At 41.2% G+C, this 23,794-nt stretch overlaps 1 protein-coding gene across 2 annotated transcripts in view; it reads right to left on the reverse strand.

The window, feature by feature from the left end:
* The window catches only part of LOC124556650, a 637,832-nt gene that overhangs the window by 236,393 nt on the left and 377,645 nt on the right, over positions 1-23,794 (reverse strand). The gene's annotated exons all lie outside the window — the stretch shown is intronic.

The raw sequence follows: 23,794 nt of genomic DNA on the forward strand, positions 1-23,794 counted from the left end.
ATAGGAGGAGTGATCCATAAGGAAATTCTTCAATTTAGACTTGCATAGTTGAATGTGTTTAGATTAAAGCTAAGATTTTTTAAATTCTTGTGGTAGCTTGCTGGAAATGGATGAAGCATAATATTGCATGCCTTTCTGCACAAGAGTCAAGGAAGTGCTATGCAAATGTAGGTTGGTATTAACTGAGTAAAAGTTGCTAATTCTTGGGAATAAGTTCATATTGTTAATGACAAATGACATTAAAGAAAATACACTACTGGCCATTAAAATTGCTACACCAAGAAGAAATGCAGATGATAAACGGGTATTCATTGGACAAATATATTATACTAGAACTGACATGTGATTACATTTTCACGCAATTTGGGTGCATGGATCCTGAGAAATCAGTACCCAGAACAACCACCTCTGACCGTAATAATGGCCTTGATACGCCTGGGCATTGAGTCAAACAGAGCTTGGACGGCATGTACAGGTACAGCTGCCCTTGCAGCTTAAACACGAAACCACAGTTCATCAAGAATAGTGACTGGCGTATTGTGATGAGCCAGTTGCTCGGCCACCATTGACCGGACGTTTTCAGTTAGTGAGAGATCTGGAGAATGTGCTGGCCAGGGCAGCAGTCGAACATTTTCTGTATCCAGAAAGGCCTGTACAGGACCTGCAACATGCGGTCATGCATTATTCTGCTGAAATGTAGGGTTTCGCAGGGATCGAATGAAGGGTGGAGCCATGGGTTGTAACACATCTGAAATGTAATATCCACTGTTCAAAGTGCATCAATGCGAACAAGAGGTAACCGAGACGTGTAACCAATGGCACCCCAAACCATCACGCCGGGTGATACGCCAGTATGGCGAAGACGAATACACGCTTCCATTGTGTGTTCACCACGATGTCACCAAACACAGATGCGACCATCATGATGCTGTAAACAGAACCTGGATTCATCCAAAAAAATGACGTTTTGCCATTTGTGCACCCAGGTTCGTTGTTGAGTACACCATCGCAGGCGCTCCTGTCTGTGATGCAGCGTCAAGGGTAACCGCAGCAATGGTCTCTGAGCTGATAGTCCATGCTGCTGCAAATGTCATTGAACTGTTTGTGCAGATGGTTGTTGCCTTGCAAACATCCCTATCTGTTGACTCAGGGATCGAGACGTGGCTGCACGGTCCGTTACAGCCATGCGGATCAGATGCCTGTCATCTCGACTGCCAGTGATACAAGGCCATTGGGATCCAGCACGGTGTTCCGTATTACCCTCCTGAACCCAGCAATTCCATATTCCACTAAGAGTCATTGGATCTCGACCAACACGAGCAGCAATGTCGCGATATGATAAACCACAATCGCGATAGGCTACAATCCGACATTTATCAAAGTCGGAAACGTGATGGTACGCATTTCTCCTCCTTACACGAGGCATCACAACAACGTTTCACCAGGCAACGCCGGTCAACTGCTGTTCGTGTATGAGAAATCGGTTGGAAACTTTCCTCATGTCAGCACGTTGTAGGTGTCGCCACAGGCGTCAACCTTGCGTGAAGCTAATCATTTACATATCACAGCATCTTCTTCCTGTCAGTTAAATTTTGCGTCTGTAACACGTCATATTTGTGGTGTAGCAATTTTAATCGCCAGTAGTGTATATATTGAGAGGCCAGTGTCATAAGTCCCAGAATCCTGAACAAGGGCCAGCAAGAGGTTCATGAATTACACCATATATTGCTTGAACTGCCCATTTCTGAATCAAAAATACTCTTTGTGAACAGAGATAGTTACCCCAGAACATAATTCCATCTGTCATAAGTAAATGGAAAAGAAAAACATAGACTAATATTCATTTTGGATGCTCACTTGCTTCAGATATTGCTCTGATGGTAAATACAGCAGTATTCAGTTTTTGAACAAAATTCTCAACGTGGATTTTCCATTCAGTATGCTGTCTGAAGACCTAGAGACTCGAATTGTTTAGAGTCACTTATCATATGCTCACTCAGTGTAATCAAAATGTCAGTTTTAGTGTAATTGTGTGTTCGTGACTGTAAAAACTGAGTCTCACTACGATTTAGCATTAATTATTTTCTACAAGCCATGAACTCCTGTGTTTGATACAATGCCTATTTTGTGCTCAACATCCTTCACTATCAAGCTACTGCCACCAGCAAACAGAAGTACTTTAGAATAATGTATCACATTTATCGGGTTCTCCTCTGTTTGTTTCCTGCATCAGCAATTACATACATACTCTGTAAACCATTCTGAAGCACATGGCAGAGGGAATTTTGGATTGTACCACATGTTAAGATTTCCTCCCATTTTTATTTCAATTAGAGCACAGGACAAAAGACTGCTTAAATACTCCTGTGCACTATGTAATTAGATTTATCTTGTCTTTGTGGTACTTACAGTAGTGATATGTATGGGGTTCAAATATATTTCTACATTCTTCACTTAATTCTGTTTCTCAAAATATTGTAAGTAGGCTTTTGCATGATGACTGGTATTTGGCTTCAAGCATCTGGCAATTCATTTTTTTTAACATTTCCATTATGCTCTCTCATCATTTCAATAAACCTATGGGCATGTGTGCTGCCCTTCTCTGTATACCTTCAGTATTTCTTATTAGTCATATTTATTTATGATATCATATATTCTTATACAGTTGATCAGAGCTATTCACTTATACTGTAGTGACATTTGTTAATCATGTGGTTCTTAATCATCTTATGTGCTTGACAGACATATTCATTGATGTAATTTCATTTGTCACATTATTCCTTGATTACATACATGTTTCTGACTTTGGGTCCTTGTTACAGCTTGTAAGTGGAGATCTTTACTTTGCTGTGTATCGTAATTATGGTAGTCTGTATTGGTTTTCATTTTGTCCTGATTTCTTTTGATCACCAACAGTCATTTTAGAATGGAACTGTTAAACTTTCAATGCTTTAAAAAGGGGCCTACAGTGTGTTTGAGGTGGACTCTGGGTCATTATCTGAATACTGTGTTTTAGTAATTTGAAAATCTCATTTAGATGACAATTTGTTTTTCCCCAGAATACTATCCCATAGGATGTAATGGACTGAAAATAGCCAAAATATACTAATCTGGTACAGTCATTACTACAAACTCTTGAAATTATTCTAAGTACAAAACATGCTGAATTTAGTTTTAGTGCTAAGCCCATCACATGGTCCTTCCAGTTTATCTTCTCATCAATGTGCATAACCAGGAATTTTGCACACTGTACTCTTTCAAGTTGTTTGCCCTCCATGGTGGGATTTATGTCATCATGTTCATTTATTTTTCCATATTGCACATAATTAGTTTTTTTGCATTCAGTGTTAGCTTGTTTGCACTAAACCATTTTTGTATATCATGTAGGACATAGTCCACAGTACTGTGCAATGACTGCTTCATATCACTAACTATGAAACTAGTATCATCAGCAAATAACATGATTCTAGCTTTTCTTTCTGACACCTGAATATCATTAATGTAAATGAGGAACAGCAAGGGGCCTAATACACTTCCTTGGGATATTCCTACTGTGACCTCCCTTGGATCTGATCTTAGTTTAATTATTCGGTTAATATTTAGTGCTGTAATTTCAACCACCTGCATCCTCTTTTCCAGATACGACTCGAACCACTTTCTTACTGGTCCTCTGATACCTACAGCATCAAGCTTTTCCAAAAGTATGCTGTGGTCAACAGTGTCAAAGGCTTTTGACATATCTAGATTTATCCTGACTGCACTTTTTCCGTCTTCCAACTTACTGATTATTTCTTTTGTGTATTCCAGTACAGCTGTTTAGGTACTACTCTCAGCTTGAAATCCACGCTGATTACTGTTTATCAGATTGTGGATATTAAGATAATGTGTGACTCTATATTTTATTATTATCTCTAAAGCCTTAGAGAATGTTGGGAGAAGTGAGACATTCTGTAGTTTTTCATTTTAAGCTTATCATCATTTTTCAACAAGGGAACGACTTCAGAAATTTTCAATTTCTGTGGAAACATGCCCTCAGCCATTGACAAGTTTGCTATGTTTGCCAATGGTTTCGCTATTTGATTAGCTGTTTCCTTTAGTAGCATTATTGGCACCTCATCTACTCTAGCTGACATCTTGGACTTCAGATTTTTAATCACTTTTAAAAATTCGTTTTCGTTTGTTGGGACTGCCATCATACTGCTGGCTGCCATGGGTGCTGCTCTCTTAATCTGCTCCCCAAAATTCCTGCTTAATGTCTGGGGTATATTTAAAAAGTAATTATTTATATAATTAGGCATGATATATTTATCTACCATTTTATTCTCCTCGTCTTTTAGAATAATTTCCTTATCTTTGATAGGTACCCCAGTTTCTTTTCTCACAATTTCCAATGCTAATTTAGTTTTATTTCTGGACTGTTTTATTTCCATGTCATTACTTAGTAACTTTGCATTTGCAATTACTCTGCGGTATATTTTCCTATACCTTTTTACATATTCTATAAAATCAGTATCTGCACACTCCCTCAACTCTGAATTGAGTTTTTTCATGTTTTCACATGATTCCTTAATGCCTAGAGTCATCCAAGAACTTGACTTTATGAGTCCAGTAGACTCGATTCTGGTCAGTTTCTTTGGAAAACACATCTCAAAGTTCATAAAATAATTTGATGCAAATATACTATATGCCTCATCTGTACTTGTTTGTTTCATAACATCTAACCAATTTTCATTTTCTAAGATACTTATGAACTGATGACAGCTGTCCACAGAGAAGTTTCTTTTGTAAATATTATTTACACTTTTATCTTCCTTTGACCTTAAAGGGATTTCAATGGTGAGAGCATTGTGGTCAGACAATCCTAAATCTATGTTTGTTACCTCTATGTCAGTTGTTGACGTATTTGAGAAAATGTTATCTATGAGGCTATTGGAGGTGTTTGTTGTTCTAGTTGAATTGTTTATGTGTGGTGACATGTTGAAACTCTTTAATATGTCCAAAAATTTCCTTTTTTTGTTGACTTTCAACTAGAAGATTAAAATTGAAATCACCACATATTTGATATGGGTCCCATACACTTTACCAGTATTGTAATATGGTGGCACAAGTGATTTGTAAACAAATTCTTTTGTAGACTGATTGCATTTTCCCAACATCCTGGCAATGAAACAGACTACCACTTTACCTACAATTTGATGCAAGGAACACTTTGTTTACAGTATCTCATTACAGAGTAATTAGTTCAATTTATTATCTCAACCACCTTTGTCACAGCATAGTACTGAGAATACCTGCACATTAGCAAAAGTGCATTAATTCAGAAAAAAGTTGCCTTTTTTCAAGAAACAGATTCAATTTACTTCAATTCAATTCAATTTTTAGTAATGAACACTGATTGTCAGTTGACATGGAATTAATGCACAAATATACTGGCAAAGAGAATTTCATCTGCATGTTATGTTCTTATGCTCCTATCTTTAGTGTGTAAGTGCCAGTACCTATGTGGTGAGAATTCTTAAACATCAGAAAAGGGCCATAGAAATGGCAACTGGACTCAGTGTAATGAAGTGTTTAAAATTTGGGTATCCTTACTGAACCAAAAATTTCACCTATCAATCTGTTCTACACATTAATAAAAATATTTGTATGTCAGAAATATTGCTGTACAGGATCATGAAAGAAGAGCTAGTTTTGACTTACATTTACCAAGGAAAGAGAAATGAAAAACATTAACAGCATTTCATATAAAGTATCAAAATTGTATAATAATTTTTCCAGTGTGAGGTGAAAAAAAACTAAAATAGATTTATTTAACATTGCAATTAAAATGTACCTTTTAAATAATACAATTAATAACTACTTATAAAAATAAGGGAAAGGATTAGTAAAAAAAGTGACAATTAACACACTTTTGTCACAGTGTAATAGATGTTAACACTGAAACACTTTTTTACAGCGCAATAATATACGCAAGGTTGCCTGAGCATAATACTAATGTCTGAGTTCTATATTTTACACATCATGAGAGAATGATGACTCATTTCCTAGACAGGCAAAGGGAAGATGTGGAGGTGTAACAAAAGCACAGCAGTCATTGTCATGATCAAATCATCTGCAAGTGAGTGTGATGTGTGCAGGGAAAAGTGCTGAGAGACTAAATGAGCAGTGTACAGTTTTTTTTTCAAGTTATTAAGATAACTTCTTACATGCACACACAAACAAAAGGGAATTATACATTAGGTATAATTGAATGAGGCAGTCCATTTGTTAAGACACTGGTCTCATATTCAAGAAGTTGGAGACTCATGTTCTTTCCTATATTCTGATTTAGGTTTGCATGGTTTTGCTAAATCACTTCTGGCAAATGCACTATTTACTACTCAGTCCTGCCTCAGGTTTTGTCTTGCACAACGATATCTGTACAAATGTATAAAGAGTGAATAAATTATAGCTGCATCTGTGTAAGCAGATTTGGCCAACATGTGTCTTGTATAAGGAAGTGTTGTATGCCAATGGAAAGGCAGTGAGATGAAGAAAGATTTCTGCAATGACAGCAACCAAATTGCAGCACATTTGCATCTGCATATAGGTGGCTGTGGGAAGGCAAGTTCATCCATCTTATTATGGAGGATACTGACTTTGCAAGGTATGCAGGAGTGCTGCAGAGGACTCTTTAAATATAACTGATGACACTCCAGCCTACAGTAGTTAGCTCATTACAAGAGATCTGTACATAAATCTAACAACAGTTTTTATAATCTTATACCAATAACAATTCACCTGTATCATCTTTAGGAAATGCAAGCACATCGTCTCTGGACTTCCTACACTGAGAGTAGTTGGTAAATGAGTTTCTAGAGTGATGTGCAAGAAACCACCATGTTCTTGTTTACACCTCTCTGTATTACTAGCTCTAAAGAAGTGCTTTGGGGTTAGAACCACCTGTATCCCCTAGGGGTGGGAATGAAAACGGGTTGACATTGAGGCATAGCTCAGAAACACCTGGAGCATTTCAGCCAACTGTGTTAAGTGCACATATCATTATTTGTATAAAAATATTGTGAGAGTAAGATCCCATACTAGAACTATGGGTGGTAGTCTGGATGAGAAAGGCTGACATAAAAATGTTCAAAAATAACATGTTGGTATTTATTTACTGTATTTAGTTGACTTGGAATACTTTTAAAAGTATGCAGTGTAATTTGTGTGGTGTCACCGCCAGACACCACACTTGCTAGGTGGTAGCCTTTAAATTGGCTGCGGTCCGTTAGTATATGTCGGACCCACGTGTCGCCACTATCAGTGATTGCAGACCGAGTGCCACCACACGGCAGGTCTAGAGAGACTTCCTAGCACTCGCCCCAGCTGTACAACCGACTTTGCTAGCGATGGTTCACTGACAAAATACGCTCTCATTTGCCGAGACGATAGTTAGCATAGCTTTCAGCTTCATCATTTGCTACGACCTAGCAAGGCGCCATTACCAGTTACTATTGATATTGTAAATAATGTACCATCAAGAGTGACGTTCACCATTAACAGATTAAAGTTAAGTAATCCACCAGCTACATCCATTTTTCTAAATTCTAATTTCCTTGTCCTGTTCCAGACCTCATGCCAGCCTGCGTGAGCTAAAACACGTGCCTTTCGGTTTCCTCTATTAATACAGTGTTGGCTCTCCTGCCAACCCACAACATTTGGCGACAAGGCCAATCCGCGTTCTTATCGATATTGCCCTGATTTACTTGTGTAATGGCTTTGCCACAATCTCCAGATGTACTGTCCGAATTTTATCGTTTACAGAATCAGCAGACGCAGGCCTTACTGGATGCCCTTGGACAGCTCGTCCAGGGTCAACGTGTGATGTAAAACGATGCGGCAGCAGCCGCTCCACTGCTCACGCAGCCACAACATGCTGTTGCACCAACTTTTCATCCTTTTGATGCTGCACTGGAATGCTGGACGGAGTGGTCACGCCAATTTCGATTCCATCTCGCCACCTACAGAATTCAAGGTAACGAGCGGCGGCCTTTTTTGTTGTCCTCCGTAGGGGTGGCCATGTACCGTGTGATAGTCAAATTATTTCCCCGACACGACGTAGCAACTCTGTCCTACGATGAAATTTTGTCTGCATTAGATGCATATTTCAAAGAATCAGTCAATGTAGTTGCAAAAAGGTATACCTTCTTTCGTACAAAACATACGGCAGGTCAGATTAATAGGGAGTGGGTTGCAACTTTGCAAGGCCTTACTAGGAATTGTGCTTTTGAGTGTCAATGTGGACTCCCTTATTCAGATACTATGGTACGTGATGCAATTGCACAAAACGTTTCTGATGTTCGAATAAGGGAACAGATTTTGAAACTAGTCAATCCCTCCTTTCAACAAGTGATGGACATATTGGATCAGCAGGATACACTTGATTTTGCTCAGGAATCATTTGAAACTTAGCCACCCGTGTGTCAGGTTAACCGGCCCGCCGGGCGAGCTGCACAGAACAGTAAACAGTCCTTGCGCCCGGCCGCGCCGCTGCAGCCAGGCTCTCAGCCACGTGTGCCACGCAGGCAAGCAAATGCAGTGCTAAAATCATGCCCGCGGTGTGCTACTAGACATTCGCGTGAGAATTGCCCATCACGCCAGGCTATTTGCTTTTTCTGTAGTAAAAACGGACATATTCAGAGTGTTTGCCAGAAAAAGCTCAGATCAGAAACTCACAACCATTCCAGGTCCTTTGCTTCACGCTGGAATCGGAATCGAACCAAGGATACTCAGGCTCGTGAAACTTAGCCCATGGAAATTCATGTAGTTCATTCCACTCCGCCCAGTGCCACTCTCTCTAACAGTGACTGTGTTTGTCAGACAAATAGTGTGCGTCGACATCGCCGGCAATCCCGTCAAGTCACAAGTGATTATGTGCCAGTGTCAGCTCACGTTGCATGAGACAGTCGCTCTTGTCGTCAGCAGGACAATAAACTTTTTGTAGACTTGGACATTAATGGCAAAGTGATACCGTTCCAGCTCGATACCGGAGCTGCAGTTTCACTGATCAATCAAGACACTTGCAAACTGCTGGGCACACCTCCGTTGCGTGCCGCAAATGTTAAGTTAACTAGCTATTCCGGTCAAGAAATCCCTGTATTAGGATAGTGCAGCCTTCTTGCAACATACAAAAGACAAACAAAACTTGTGTCATTTTACGTCCTTCGTTCTTCTTCTGCAGTGAACTTGTTTGGTTTCGATTTATTTCAGTTGTTTAACTTGTCTATAGTAAATCAGGTCCTATCAGTGATCCAGACTGTGCCTTCAGATGGTGTTTCTCGTCTATGTGAAGATTTTGCAGACATTTTTGCACTGGGCCTTGGTTGCGCTAAGAACTATAAAGCACGTTTGGAACTGAAAATAAATGCGCAACCGAAATTTTTCAGAGCGCACAATGTTCCCCACACATTGCGTGATGAGGTCGCAAAAACATTACACGATTTGTATTCAGAAGGTGTAATTGAACGTGTGCAGGCTTCTCTCTGGGCATCACCCTTAGTAATTTTGCCAAAACCTTCCGGAAAATTGAGACTTTGTGTGGACTTCAAGGCAACAGTGAATCCACAACTAGTGATTGCAACTTTTCCTTTACCCCGCCCGGAAGATCTTTTTGACAAACTGTGCCCGGGTAAATATTTTTCGAAGTTGGACCTAGCAGATGCATACTTGCAAATACCGGTGGACAAAGAATCCCAGTGTGTTTTGGTGGTTAACACACATCTTGGTTTGTATCAATTCAAATGACTGCCATTCGGGTGTGCATCCGCCCCTGCATTGTTTCAGCAATATCTACAAACTGTTTGTGTGTCGGTCCCTACTGCAGCAAACTATCTGGACGATATTGTGATCTCCGGAAAGACGGAAGAAGAACATTTAGCGAATCTCAGAACAGTATTTCATGTCTTGCGACAAAATGGTCTTTGCTTGCGGAAGGACAAATGTGTGTTTTTTGCTCGTAACTTACCCTACCTGGGACATGTCCTCAATGCCCAAGGCATACATCCTAGTCCCGAGCACCTCCGTGCCATAAAAGACTTGCCTTTGCCGCAGAATTTGAAGCAGCTACAGAGTGTGCTGGGAAAAATTAATTATCATAAATATGTGCCGCATGCCTCTTCCATTTCAGTTCCGCTTCATCGCTTACACCGTAAAGGTGTTCCGTTCGTCTGGACGACGGAATGCGAACGCGCCTTTCGCCAGTTGAAATCGGCGTTGGTTTCCAATACTTGCCTTATGCCATTCGATCCCCAGAAGCCTCTTTTGTTGATGGTGGATGCATCGGATTTTGGGATCGGTGCTGTGCTTGCGCACAAAGATGGATCGCATGATCGCCCTATTGTCTTTGCGTCCAAATTGCTCTTGTCTGTGCAAAGAAATTATTCCAGATCGAGAAAAAAGCATTGGCTCTCGTATTTGGTGTCACAAAGTTTCATGATTTCTTGTATGGTCGTCACTTTACCATCATCACAGACCACAAACCTTTGACATCGCTTTTTCATCCGAACAAGCCTGTACCTCCACGTACAGCGCAGAAATTCATTCGCTGGTCTATTTTCCTCTCACAGTACTGCTACGATATCTTGTATCCGTCCACTGCTAAGCACGGAAACGCCGATGCGTTGTCCCGTTTGCCTGTTGCTGAGGATAGAGCATTCGATTCCTCCGAACTTGCTTGCATGTTCATTGATGCAGAAACCGATGACGTGGTTGAATCGATTCCGATTGATTTTCGTTGTGTAGCTACAGCCACAGCTGCTGACCCTGTCCTTGCTACCATTCCGTGTTTTGTTGATACGCAATGACCCTTGTCAAAGTCATGGATCGGGGATCCGTTGGTTCGCCAATTTTTTGCTCACAAGGAGAGACTTTTTGTTGGACGTGGTGTTTTGCTGTTGCGTTCTGATAATTATCAGTCCAGGGTCGTGGTACCACGTTCGTTACAGTCTTCTGTATTACAGCTTCTCCACCAAGGACATTGGGGTATAGTGAGAACGAAACAACTTGCTTGTCAGCACTGTACTTGGTTCGAAATCGATGCCGCGACTACGAATATGTGCTCTTCTTGCATGGTGTGTGCCGAACAACAATCAGCACCACCGCGGAAATTCTTTACATGGCCCAAAGCCACTTCCCCTTGGCAATGCTTACACACTGATTTTGCTGGTCCATTCTGGAATGCTCTATGGTTGGTTGTGGTAGATTCCTTCAGTAATTTTCCTTTTGTTGTCCGGATGTCTTCCACGACGTCATCTGCCACCATCCAAGCGTTATCTGCTATCTTTTGCATTGAAGGTCTTCCACAGACTATTGTTTCCGACAATGGTCCACAATTCATGTCCGCAGAATTTCAATCATTCTTCAAGGCCAATGGTATTCAACATCTGACGTCCACGCCATTTTCGCCACAGTCAAACGGTGCCACTGAAATATTGGTCAGGACTTTCAAGTCACAGATGTTGAAGTTAAAAGAGTCACATTCTCGGGAGGACGCGTTATTGCTCTTTTTGTCCTCGTATCGCTCTCAGCCCCGAGATGGTAGCTCGCCGGCTGAGTTGCTCCACGGTTGTCACCATCGAACCTTGATGTCTTCGCTACATCCGCCGCATCAGGTTCCTGTGCAGTGGCAGACACCTGCATTTGCTCCAGGCAACGTTGTCTACTATCGCCACTATCGCGGTTCATGGCATTGGCTCGAAGGGCGCATTCTTCACTGCCTCGGACGCGCTATGTATCTGGTTTTGGGGGCCTCTGGTGAGGTGCGCCAGCATCTCAACCATCTGTGCCTCTGTTGTCGCATAGGATCTGCTGCTTGCCGTCTGCTTTCAGCGACGGTGCCATCCAGTCAGCACCCTGGGGACCCATCTACTGGCTCGCCTCAGCCCCAGGTGTTACCGACGCTGCCTTCCATTTTGCCCCATGGTGACGCACCGCTGCCGCCTGTTCTCCCACCGGCGATGCCTGCAGTGGACGCGTTGCTGCAACCGCCGGGTGCCTCCCTGGGTCATGCGCTGCCAATCGCTTCCCGTGACTGGATGTCCTCCGACATGGAGCTCTTGCCCGCTCCGGACCATACGTCGTCTTCGCCCATCGGGTGCCCCGACCCGATGGGGGTCGACCCTTCGACCCCTCCTGTCTCTCTGCGGGCACATACACCGCATGTTGGCGTGCACCCTGGAGCAGGTTTTCAGGCGTTTCCTAGCTCCCCGCAGTCCGAATGGCAGGGTGTGGGTGGCACAGCCTCGCCTGTTGTTAGGCTCCCCACCTCGTCACATACGTCAACATGGGGTCCTCCCCATGGTGGACGGAAGCCTTATGCCACAACCGTACGCCGATTTGAGGGGGAGGAATGTGGTGTCACCGCCAGACACCACACTTGCTAGGTGGTAGCCTTTAAATTGGTCGCGGTCCATTAGTATACGTCGGACCCCCGTGTCGCCACTATCAGTGATTGCAGACCGAGCGCCACCACATGGAAGGTCTAGAGAGACTTCCTAGCACTCACCCCACTTGTACAACCGACTTTGCTAGCGATGGTTCACTGACAAAATATGCTCTCATTAGCCGAGACGATAGTTAGCATAGCTTTTCGCTTCGTCATTTGCTACGACCTAGCAAGGCGCCATTACCAGTTACTATCGATATTGTAAATAATGTACCGTCAAGAGCGACGTTCACCATTAACGGATTAAACTTAAGTATTCCACCAGCTATGTCCATTTTTCTAAATTCTAATTTCCTTGTCCTGTTCCAGACCTCACGCCAGCCTGCGTGAGCTAAAACACATGCCTTTCGGCTTCCTCTATTAATACGGTGTTGGCTCTCCTGCCAACCCACAACAATTTGTCTCTTATTTGTAGAGTTCACTGTGTCAACCAGGTCCCAAGAATGAGTATTGCAGTGAGCCAACATGTTTTGGAACTGAAAAACAAGCCACACAGCTGAGTACCATGGATACATTTAACATCCTCTTTGGAGTCATATAGTGTAAACCAGCAGAGAGTCAGACATATATGTGTGCAATATACGTCATTTATGCATATGCTCAATATTTTCTCGTAAGCCCCTGGATAGATTTCTACCAAACTTATTACACCTGTTACTATCGAAAAAGATGCATGTGTGTGTTTGGTAGGGGGGGGGGGTGAGGGGGGAGGAGGGATGAGATGGTTACAGAGAGGGGGACAGAGAGAGAGGGGAGAAGGTGAAGGATTAATAGGAGATTGCAGAAAATAGATACCAGGGCAATGCTAGCTTTTTCTCTTAGTTTTACATATACATTTTATAAGTGGTGGCATTTTTGACAGCAGATTTATAATACAACAAAAACTCATTTACATTGGTGAGTTGAGCTGATCAATACAAATATGCTATGATTGCATGATCCTGTGCTATCAATAAGTATCTCATTCTACTTTATGCACTTCCTGACTGACTGAATGAAGTTCTATACAAAATGTTCATTGAATGCGTTATTCACTGGGAAAGTTCTCCAAGTGCACAAGTAGTGATCAAACATTTCAAACAATAAAAACTGTCAAATATCTAGGATTATTCACTCATAATGATGTATGTGTAATGATAACATAAAATTATTTGTAGCAGTTCCCTATGATAGAATGAGAGTAGTGGTAAAATTCTACTAATGACATTTATCGCAATATAGCAAGAACATGCATGTATCTAGTTAAATAACTGACTAACTAGAAGATTTTCTGTTGAAAATTTGGCAGCTTTTGTCATTTCAACATGATGCTGTGCCAGCACATTTCCCACCCAGTGCTGGTAACCACCACTGATGTATAGTCTGGGCAACAATACATGTGAAACTAATGGAATTATTGTCCTGGTGTCATATGTGACATTGGCTTATGACTATGAAGCCAATACTTGCAAGGAAATGATGTCTAAGATTACCACAGTTGCTAGGATTCCTCAGCATGTAATACTGCTCATGATGGATTACTGTGCACACTATTATGATACTGATATGACCATGGGAGACAAAATTTTGAACAGCTCCTGTAAAGAAATAGATAGGATAGGCAGGGGCAAAGGTGCACAAGATGCAAAGATATGAATCTAGTGTTTTACCCATTTGTGAGTGTACTGTGGCAGCCCGGAATCTTCAGTTGAAAGCTTTTATGGTAGAAGAGACAAGTATGTCATGTTTTCGGTTTTCACTTTGAAGTTTTTGAGATATGATGTGTTAGTTTTTTGGAACGTTCAGTCTAAGTATTTACCATGTAGTTGAAGGCTATCTGTCTGCTATAACAAAATGCCAATACCTCACATGTAAGTGCAAAACCTAACTCGTGCTTTAAGCTTAGTTGTTAGTTTAACAAGTTGCCACATGTGGCAGCTGATGCCAGTAGTTCAGAAATCAGTACCATGTGGCATAGGTCCTATGAAATAGCTGGGACTAATGTCCCCATGCATGCTGTTGCTCCAATATGTTTGTCTTTTGTTTCTTCAGTTTTAATACTGAGTGTGTAGGTTTATTTAACATATTTAATGGACCTTAGTTTATACAGGGTGACAAGTACTGAACTATATGAAAAAAATGTAAATTAGTCACAAACTATGGCATGCACACATTTTATTCAACATGTAAACATCACTATAGATATTCGGATTTAGGTTATGACATTTTCGATATGCCTGCCATCACTAGCAGTGATGTGTCAGAATATCAATGGTGTTGATGACTTCCTTAACAGTTGTTTACAGCTCAGCATTGCTTTTGGGGTTATTATTGTACACCCTGTCTTTAATATAGCCCCACAAAAAGGAGACACATGTGTTCATATCTGGAGAATATGGCTGCCAATTGAGGGCCGTGCCAGTGGCCCCTGCATACCCCAGACCGAGTCTCCAGGACATTGAACACTCTCCTGATTCGATGTAGTCGAGCTCCATCTTGTGTGAACCACATCTTCTTGTAATTGGGGTCATTTTGAATAATAGTGATGAAATAATCTTTCAAAACCTTCATGTACCATTCGGTAGTCACCGTGCCATCAAGTAATATTGCACTGATTATTCCGTGACTGGACACTGCACACCACACAGTCACCCATTGAGGCTGAAGAGACTTCTCAATTGTGAAATGCAGATTCTCATTCCCCCAAGTGCACCAGTTTTGCTTATTGATGAACCATCCAAACGAAAGTGTGTTTCATTGCTAAACTAAACCGTATATATGCATATTAGTTCCCATCATGCCCCATGGCCAACGGTGCAGCTTGAACATCCCAATGCAAACTGCTCAGAATTTATGACTATATTATTTCATATAGTTCAATAATTGTCACCCTGTAGTTCACTATTTCTCATTGACTGATTCAGTATTAATAAATTTAGTTCATGTTACAGAAACTATGAGAGAAAAATGTTCTCCATATTGGTCTCTTCTAAAACAGAAGAGGAGACTAAAAAGCTAATAGAAAATGGATCTCAAATTAGAAATGCTGCTAGAATGCTTGGATGTAATGAATCCACATTATATGAAAGACTTAAGACAGGCTATGGAGTGGCACCATTGAGATGTTTCAAAACTGTTTTTTCTGAGGTAAAGGAAACTGAAATAGGAGAGCATGTATGAATCTGGAGCCTATGTTCTACTGCCTTACAGTTAAACACTTTCAGCATTTAGCATATCAGTTTTCCAGAAGTAATAGTGTGAACCACCTATTTAATAAAGAAACTCAAGTGGCACGGGAAGACTGGGCTTGCTCATTCATTGCTTGTCATAATTCAAGTTTAAGGTAACAAGAGAAAATCACTATTTGGAGGGAAACGGTTTTCAATAAAGCACAAACAGATTTTTTTCAGAAAACTGGAAACTTTGCAATCTAAATACAATTTTCTGCTCCATCAACTCTCTAATGAAGACCAAACAGGGATACAGACTTTACCGGGAAAACTGCAGAAAAGTGTGGCAAGAAAATACTGAACAATAATAATACAATGTGTTTCCTTGAGTTAAAATGTTTTGTATTTAAATTAGTGGCATATTATTGCCATATTTGGATATTTAATATGATCACAATAATGGTAAAGATTGTGATGATGGTGGTGATTTTGATATAGTAATACATTATACAAGTTAGTAATAGTAGTACTGGACAAATACAGCAATTCTCCTTTAGTCTGTTAAAATCATAATAATTTATTTTTGTGTGGAGTTTTGGGCCATAACAACAGGTGTTTACTTCAGGCCTGGAGTGAAGATCTGTTTTCTTCATTTGTATCATTTTGTTAAATATAGCTTTAATAATTATATAAGCAGTCTTCAATTTATGGTATCATGTAAAGTATGATCCTAGGTGTATTGTGTACAGTTTTCATTGTTATGTAACCAGAAAAGCAAAAGGGAAAAGCAGAGTGTTGAGTGCACACCTTTGCCCCTCCCCCTGCTACCCTATATGTTGTTATGTATTGTGCTATAGAGTAACATTATTGTTGGTTTACTCTCTGTTTTGTAAATTTTCAGTATCTCTTTATGTGCAATGATAATATCCTTCCATATCAGACGTCAAGTCTAGATACTAAGAGGAAAGAGAATACTTAAATATGTTGTCAACAGTGAGTACCATGAAGCAATGGAAAAGTTCTATTTGAAAACATTAGCATACTCTCATCAATACATGCATTTGCATTGGTACACAGGTATTCTCTTTGCAATACAATCACAAGGGTAATTGTGATAACAAGTGGAACCAATCACCCTGTAACTAGCCACTGGGGACCAAGAGAAGTCAATATCTAAAGGCTCAGGAAACAGTCCTGATAAATTTTTCGATGTTTATAGTTAGAGTCTGATTTTGCTAAATGGGAACAAACTGCATGATCCCTAAGATGATGATAAGCAGAAAAGGTCATATGGACATGTGGTAAAGATGCACTCGAGGGAGGAACAACCACTTGAAAGTTGCGACAAAAGGTATTGAACATTGTGCAGTAGGCCACCTGTGTGGAGGAAATAGGGATGAAAATTCAAAATTTTTTTTGTATTGGTGTCAGTAATTAAAGCTCATTGCTGTAGAGAAAGCAACCTGTTTGTCATCCCAAAGTGTGACATTGAGCTCAGCAGTGCTCCCACAGTGAAGGTTGCTAATGGATGGATGCAATGGCAAAATCTCAGTCTCAGTCTTTGACCAATAGGAGTGCAGGAAAGGATCACATGGGACCTCAGGTGTTCACAGCCAAGGGCCAAGGCAGAACAACTTTGCTGTCTTGGCTGCCAGCTTCCAATTCACAATCACATCCTTCTACTGCTCCCTAGATTCCCTCTAGCAATTTGTCCATAATGGCCTCTCCAAACATATGTCAGCTTCCCAGGTGCAAAACGTGCAGCCTTTAAAAATGCAATAAACACCAATGAGTTTTTACCGGATTTGTACTTATTTACCAAATGATGGAACTATCCTGGATGTCCACCTATCTGCTACCTTCACGCCATCCTGCAAATCTAGTGTCAATGCAATCAGATAGTTTTCACCTTTCAGTCCAATAATAGTTGCCATTTTGCAGTTGGACACTGTTATGAATGTGTGTACCATGGAAGGAAGCCACAACTCTTTGCACCCTGTAGCCACCTCTGCCCTGCATTAGCCTGCGTGGCAGATGTGGACTTGGTCTGTGCCACCCGGCACATCCTGCTGATGCTGGTCACCCAGCGCCAGCACTTATGCTGTGCATGAGCACAGTTGTGCTGGCCACCATGCCTCAAGCCGTGATAAGTCCATTTCAGAACTGGGCCTCCTCACTGATGGCTAGCAGTCTCTCTTGAACTCACTGACTGTTGCTACCATCTATGCTCCTGGGGTCAAGCCATGCTCAATGTCACTGACTCTTGTTCCTGTCACTGCTGTGAGGATACAGGTGTTGATGCTGGGCTTATCACCACCTCACCAGTACAGTGACTGTGCTGCCACCTAGCTGAGGTTCACAGGTCCTGCTCCAGCATGATGCACTGCTGCTGCTGTCTCTATATGCTACAGCTAATGTGAGTATTGCTGTCCTCTGCCTTTTGCCTTCTGCCATCTGCCATAGACCTACCAGTGACTGTTCACACCAGCATAGCAGCACAGACAGTCAGGAACTACTCTCCCTGTAAACAGGGAGGTTACAGTAACTGAGGTTACAGTAACTGTTAACTGTTAAGTTTTAAGCCCATTTTTGTTTGTAACTATGCCTCTGACACACTCCCAGAAAGAAAGTGCTGCTGAAGACAGTAATATGATGTTGTTGGAGCTTTGCAAGGACATGTCCATATTATGACTATGAAAAACATACAGTTAGAGGAGCAGCTTGCACAGCTGTGATTACAGACTGTTTCTCTGAGGTTGAATTTTGGCATCTAAGTCACTCTTGAGAAAACTAAAGCGGCCTGAAGCTAGCAGAAGTTACTCTCATTCCATGTAACAAAAATTTGGTATTACTGTTTGAAAGTTCTGATGCCATTCTGATGGACAAACAAATGAATTTTATGTCCACTTTATTTGTACAAGTGTGTAAACTGTTGAAGACTGAGAAGAGGAGAACCACCCTATTCCACACCAAAGCCAATGGCTGTGTTGAAGACACCCATAGCCACCCATAGAGCTATTGCCCAAATGTTATCCTTTTATGGGAACAAGACATAATGACTAGGATCATTATCTGCCATATGTTTTGTCTGCCTATATCAATCAATGGGACACACTATTTATGAGGCAGCATATGGCTGCACTTTCTCCCTTTGAATTAGATAAATTACCTCAGAGTGTTGATCTGAGTGAAATAAAAAACTTAGCATGATGACTTAAAATTATCTGAAGAAAAGTGCAGCAGCATAATTTCAGGGCAGCTTCGAAGGAGATTTAAAGATACAATAAAGAAGCAGTGTTACCTGATACTGACAGGATGACGGTTTTGTTGCAGAATACAGCCACTGAAAGAAGGAAAACTAAGATGCTCTCTCCTGCCTATGAGGGGCTCTACCGAATCCCACGGCCGCTACGGTCGCAGGTTCGAATCCTGCCTCGGGCATGGATGTGTGTGTTGTCCTTAGGTTGAAATGGAAATGAAGTCCCATGCTTCTTTACAGAGCATAGGGGAACGGTGCGGGAGACCCACTCCGCCTTACTAGGCAAGGTCCTAATGGAGGTGGTTTGCCGTTGCCTTCCTCTGACCGTAATGGGGATGAATGATGATGATGAAGACGACACAACAACACCCAGTCATCCCGAGGCAGGAAAAATCCCTGACCCCACTGGGAATTGAACCCGGGACCCTGTGCTCGGGAAGCGAGAACACTACCGCAAGACCACGAGGGTGGACTTCTCCTTAGGTTAGTTAGGTTTAAGTAGTTCTAAGTTCTAGGGGACTGATGACCTCAGCAGTTAAGTCCCATAGTGCTCAGGGCCATTTGAACCATTTGAACCAAATCCCATAGCTGACAACGCCTATTAATGCTGAAATATAGCTGGCAGACAACTCTGTAATTTTTCATTTTGACAGACTGAAACCATACCACAGGGAAATCATGCCACCTGCATTAATAGAGACCACAGAGCCCACTCAAACAGAGCATGCCTCGCCCAGAGTATGCAGGAAAGGAAGAACCTGCCATCCCCTTCACAGCAAAGATATACCTTGTGTTCCTAGCACTCTTATGTGCTTTGGTCATGAGAATAGGTGCATTCTGTTGCTTGATCTGTTTGTAATTTATTGACTGGTCCTGCTGTGCTGCACTACTCATTTCCATGCTGCTGATTTCAGCCTCTTGCCTTTCCTCCACCAGAAATGGACCAATGTCAAACCATAAAGTATTTTGCTTTGCCATGTCATGCTGTCCCACTTGCCTGCAGCACTACATCTGCATGCGCTCATGATTGTGTTCTTGCCTGCATCTGCTATATTATTTTGTCACATTTACCACAGTGGTGAGAATAAAGATTACTCATTCAACAACAAGAAGTAATTAATAGCTGGAGACAGTTTGTCTCCATTAGGCACCAAAATTATCACAAGGGCATTAAAAATATATGTATTTGACCCCATTGTCACCAGTAGTGAACCCTGAAGAGAGGTCAAATAACATACTTGTCATGGAAATTTACTTGCTGTATCTTTTACTTGGCTATACTGTGAGATGTCAATACTAATTACTTTTGTTTTTATATTTGACAATGTTTATGCTTTTTACTACACTAAACCCAATGCAGTTCATTGCTGGCACACTCACATGAATATTCAGATGGAGAGCTCACTGAACAGTTATTTTAATCTGCCTGATACAGTATTCATCACTGTGCTTGTGAGGAAATCTTGTACTGGTGTCATGGTTATACATGTTTTTTTGCATTAGATCACCCTGAGAAAGAAGATAAATGTAATCCCTCATGATTCAGTAAATTACAAACCACGGCGGATTGCAACATCTCTTTGGTGAAGTGGCAGTTCCAACGGATAACATGTCACAGTAAATTATGCTCAGTCACTGAATCCTAATCTTGTTTCTTTACTGCAGGATCTGCAGTTTTTCCTAGCAATAAATGCCAAAGACTCTTACTGTCTATACCAGTGCTCATTATTAAGAGAATACATACAGGGTGTCTTCCATGATTTCCCTAACCACAAATATTGTGTGATGATATATGAGCATTTTCTTTTATCCACAATGAGTTTTTACATTTGGGGTAAATGGATACTGTTTCATATCACTTCTTCATGTATAATAATTATAAAGATGGTTATTGCCTTGTACCTTTACTAGAATGATTATCTCCATTTTTATTCCTTTTGCATCTCCTCAAAGGCTGATATTTGCCCACTAGGTGCATGTTCCTTGGAACATGCCAGTTGTCATGGTAATCATGTGTTTTGCAAACCTTCGTGTTACCACCTGGATAGTGTGACTTATGCCACTAACTGACTTTAAGGCATACTGTATGATGGAACTAACATTATGTTTAGTAGTACTGAGTTGTACTTTGCACACAAAACACATACGGCACCTAGAAGTTTCAAATTTGTGAGCCAGTTACAAAACCTGACTTTGAGCTCATCATTTTTATATGCATACCCAATTTGTACATCAAATGGTACATTATTGTATGCCACCTGCCTATTATTTACATTTGTGTGTCATACCAGTTAAATTTGGGCCCATAATATTTGTACTGATTTAAAGATTACATATTTGTAAGAATCACAAACCCACATATAAACAAATAGGAGAAACATACCACATGAGGAACAGCACATCTAACATTTCCACCATATTTGGGCATTCAATAAATAAGCAGTCCTGTAGATACCTGACCTTTCTGCATTAGAGTATATGATTATTGCCATTGGGACATTGAGGAAGGCACCGGCATGGTTGTTTACTGCCAGCACAGCTGCCACCATGGAATGAGATGGGACCTAAGCCTCTTCACCTCCTCACCTTCCTCCTCTCATCATTCAACCATCACTCTGGTCACCGCGTGAAGATGTATGCACATGTGGATACTACCTATCAAACCCACCCATGATTTTTCCTCTGTGGCCACCTTCTTGTGTGTGGTATTTAAAATGCATCAGGAGGTCTATCTCACCATCCATAAAAAGGCATAAGTTATATTTCATGAGTTGTGTATGGCATGTGGGTCTGCGTAATCCAGTTGACCTAATAAACACTAGAATTCTAACACTACACTTCTAAAGGAAACCAAAGTTTAACATGTGTAGTAGGCAGATACAAGGTCTCTGTACTGACTGTTCACTTATTTATACATAAAATGAGAATTCTGTCCACTACCACAAATGATGTCACACCCATAAACAAAGGGAATTTTAACATTACAAGTCAGTTACATGGAGCATACTGTATGGAACTTCCTGGCAGATTAAAACTGTGTGCCGGACTGAGACTCGAACTCGAGACCTTTGCCTTTCGCGGGCAAGTGCTCTACCGTCTGAGATACCCAAGCAAGACTCGTGCCCCATCCTCATTGCTTTACTTCTGCCAGTACCTTGTCTCCTACCTTCCAAACTTTACATAAGCTCTCCTGCGAACCTTGCAGAATTAGCACTCCTGCAAGAAAGGTTATTGTGGAGACATGGCTTAGCCACAGTCTGGGGGATGTTTCATATCAGTGCACACTCCATGGCAGAGTGAAAATCTCGTTGTGGAAACATCCCCCAGGCTGTGGGTAAGCCATGTCTCCACAATATCCTTTCTTTCAGGAGTGCTAGTTCTGCAAGGTTCGCAGGAGAGCTTCTGTAAAGTTTGGAAGGTAGAAGATGAGGTACTGGCAGAAGTAAAGCTGTGAGGATGGGGCATGAGTCATGATTGGGTAGCTCAGATGGTAGAGCACTTGCCCGCGAAGGGCAAAGGTCCCGAGAATGGGTCTTGGTCCAGCACACAGTTTTAATCTGCCAGGTAGTTTCATATCAGTGCACATTCCACTGCAGAGTAAAATCTCATTCTGGAAGCATATTGTATGGGTCCACACAGAATGTTAATGTTGCATACTGTCCATTATTTAAATCTGCAATGAGCTATATTATGGTCTTCTGGCAGAATAATTCTGAGTTCACACTATGTTTATGATGCAAACACAAGAGACTTGATTAACAGTGCAGTACTTGTCCAAGTAAAAAATCAAATGTAATAACTCACCATTGGCTCTCTACACATACACACACACACACACACACACACACACACACACACACACACACACACACACATGAGACATGAGGGTTATGAAAATTACTCTGTCAAGATTCTGACAGTGTGAGACCGGCTTTCACAGATTGGCCTGTGAGCAACCATCAAGCCCTCTATGCTGGGATTGTTTGGCAAAGAAGGCTTATATAGTGAACTAGCTGCTGTGTTGTGATCAACTGGACACAACCTGATCAGTGCAGAGAAGCAGTTGTGGCATGACCATGTTGAAGAGGGTCACTCAATGGGCTATACCATCTTAACACTTACAGGCTAAAGGATTGCATTCAAATTCAGTAATTTTGTTTGCAATGGAATGGGTCAACAACAATTATTTTCCATTCATATGATAGGGTTGACAAGGGATTTTCTTGTTTCCTTTCACCTCAGTACATTTTGGCCTATGTTCAATCAACCCCTTTACTATAACTTCAGCTACTGACATGCTTATTGCACTCATTTTATTAAGTAATATTTTATGCACCTACACTATTGCATCAACTGACACCATTAGTAAGGTCCTGATATTAGTGTCTATAACAAATCTTATTTTATATGTAATCTGGGGCCATTTAGCATTAATATTATGATCCTGGGTATTTAATGGCAGTTAAGCCAAGTTAACTGGTGCATAGCACTGTTTCACAGTGTGTGCCACGTGGAATGGACTTTGTGCTGATGCTGTGCTGGAGTGTGCAATGACAGCTGTCATGCCCACACTCAGTGACCAAAACAGATTTGCCATGACCCAAGCCTCTCTCTCTGCTGCTCTGAGCTTCCTTCACTTGCAGAAAAGCTATGCCTCTTAAGACTTTTATTAACTCCTTGTGAATGAGAAGAGTTGATATGCTTATCTGCAGACATTTTTCTCACACATAATCAACACATGTAAATTTTTGGTCTTGTTTCCTCATTAATGCTTGCACTTTTGATATTAAATGTAATAATAGTCTGCACCTCAGTTGTTTCCAACACAATTCTATTCCACGTTGCAAGCAACTACTTCACAGGGACTCTACAAGAACTCAGTGTCTGTAAAGTGGGTGGCGTTAC

The sequence above is a fragment of the Schistocerca americana genome, chromosome X (genome assembly GCF_021461395.2).
Source record: "Schistocerca americana isolate TAMUIC-IGC-003095 chromosome X, iqSchAmer2.1, whole genome shotgun sequence".
NCBI classification, from domain to species: domain Eukaryota; kingdom Metazoa; phylum Arthropoda; class Insecta; order Orthoptera; family Acrididae; genus Schistocerca; species Schistocerca americana.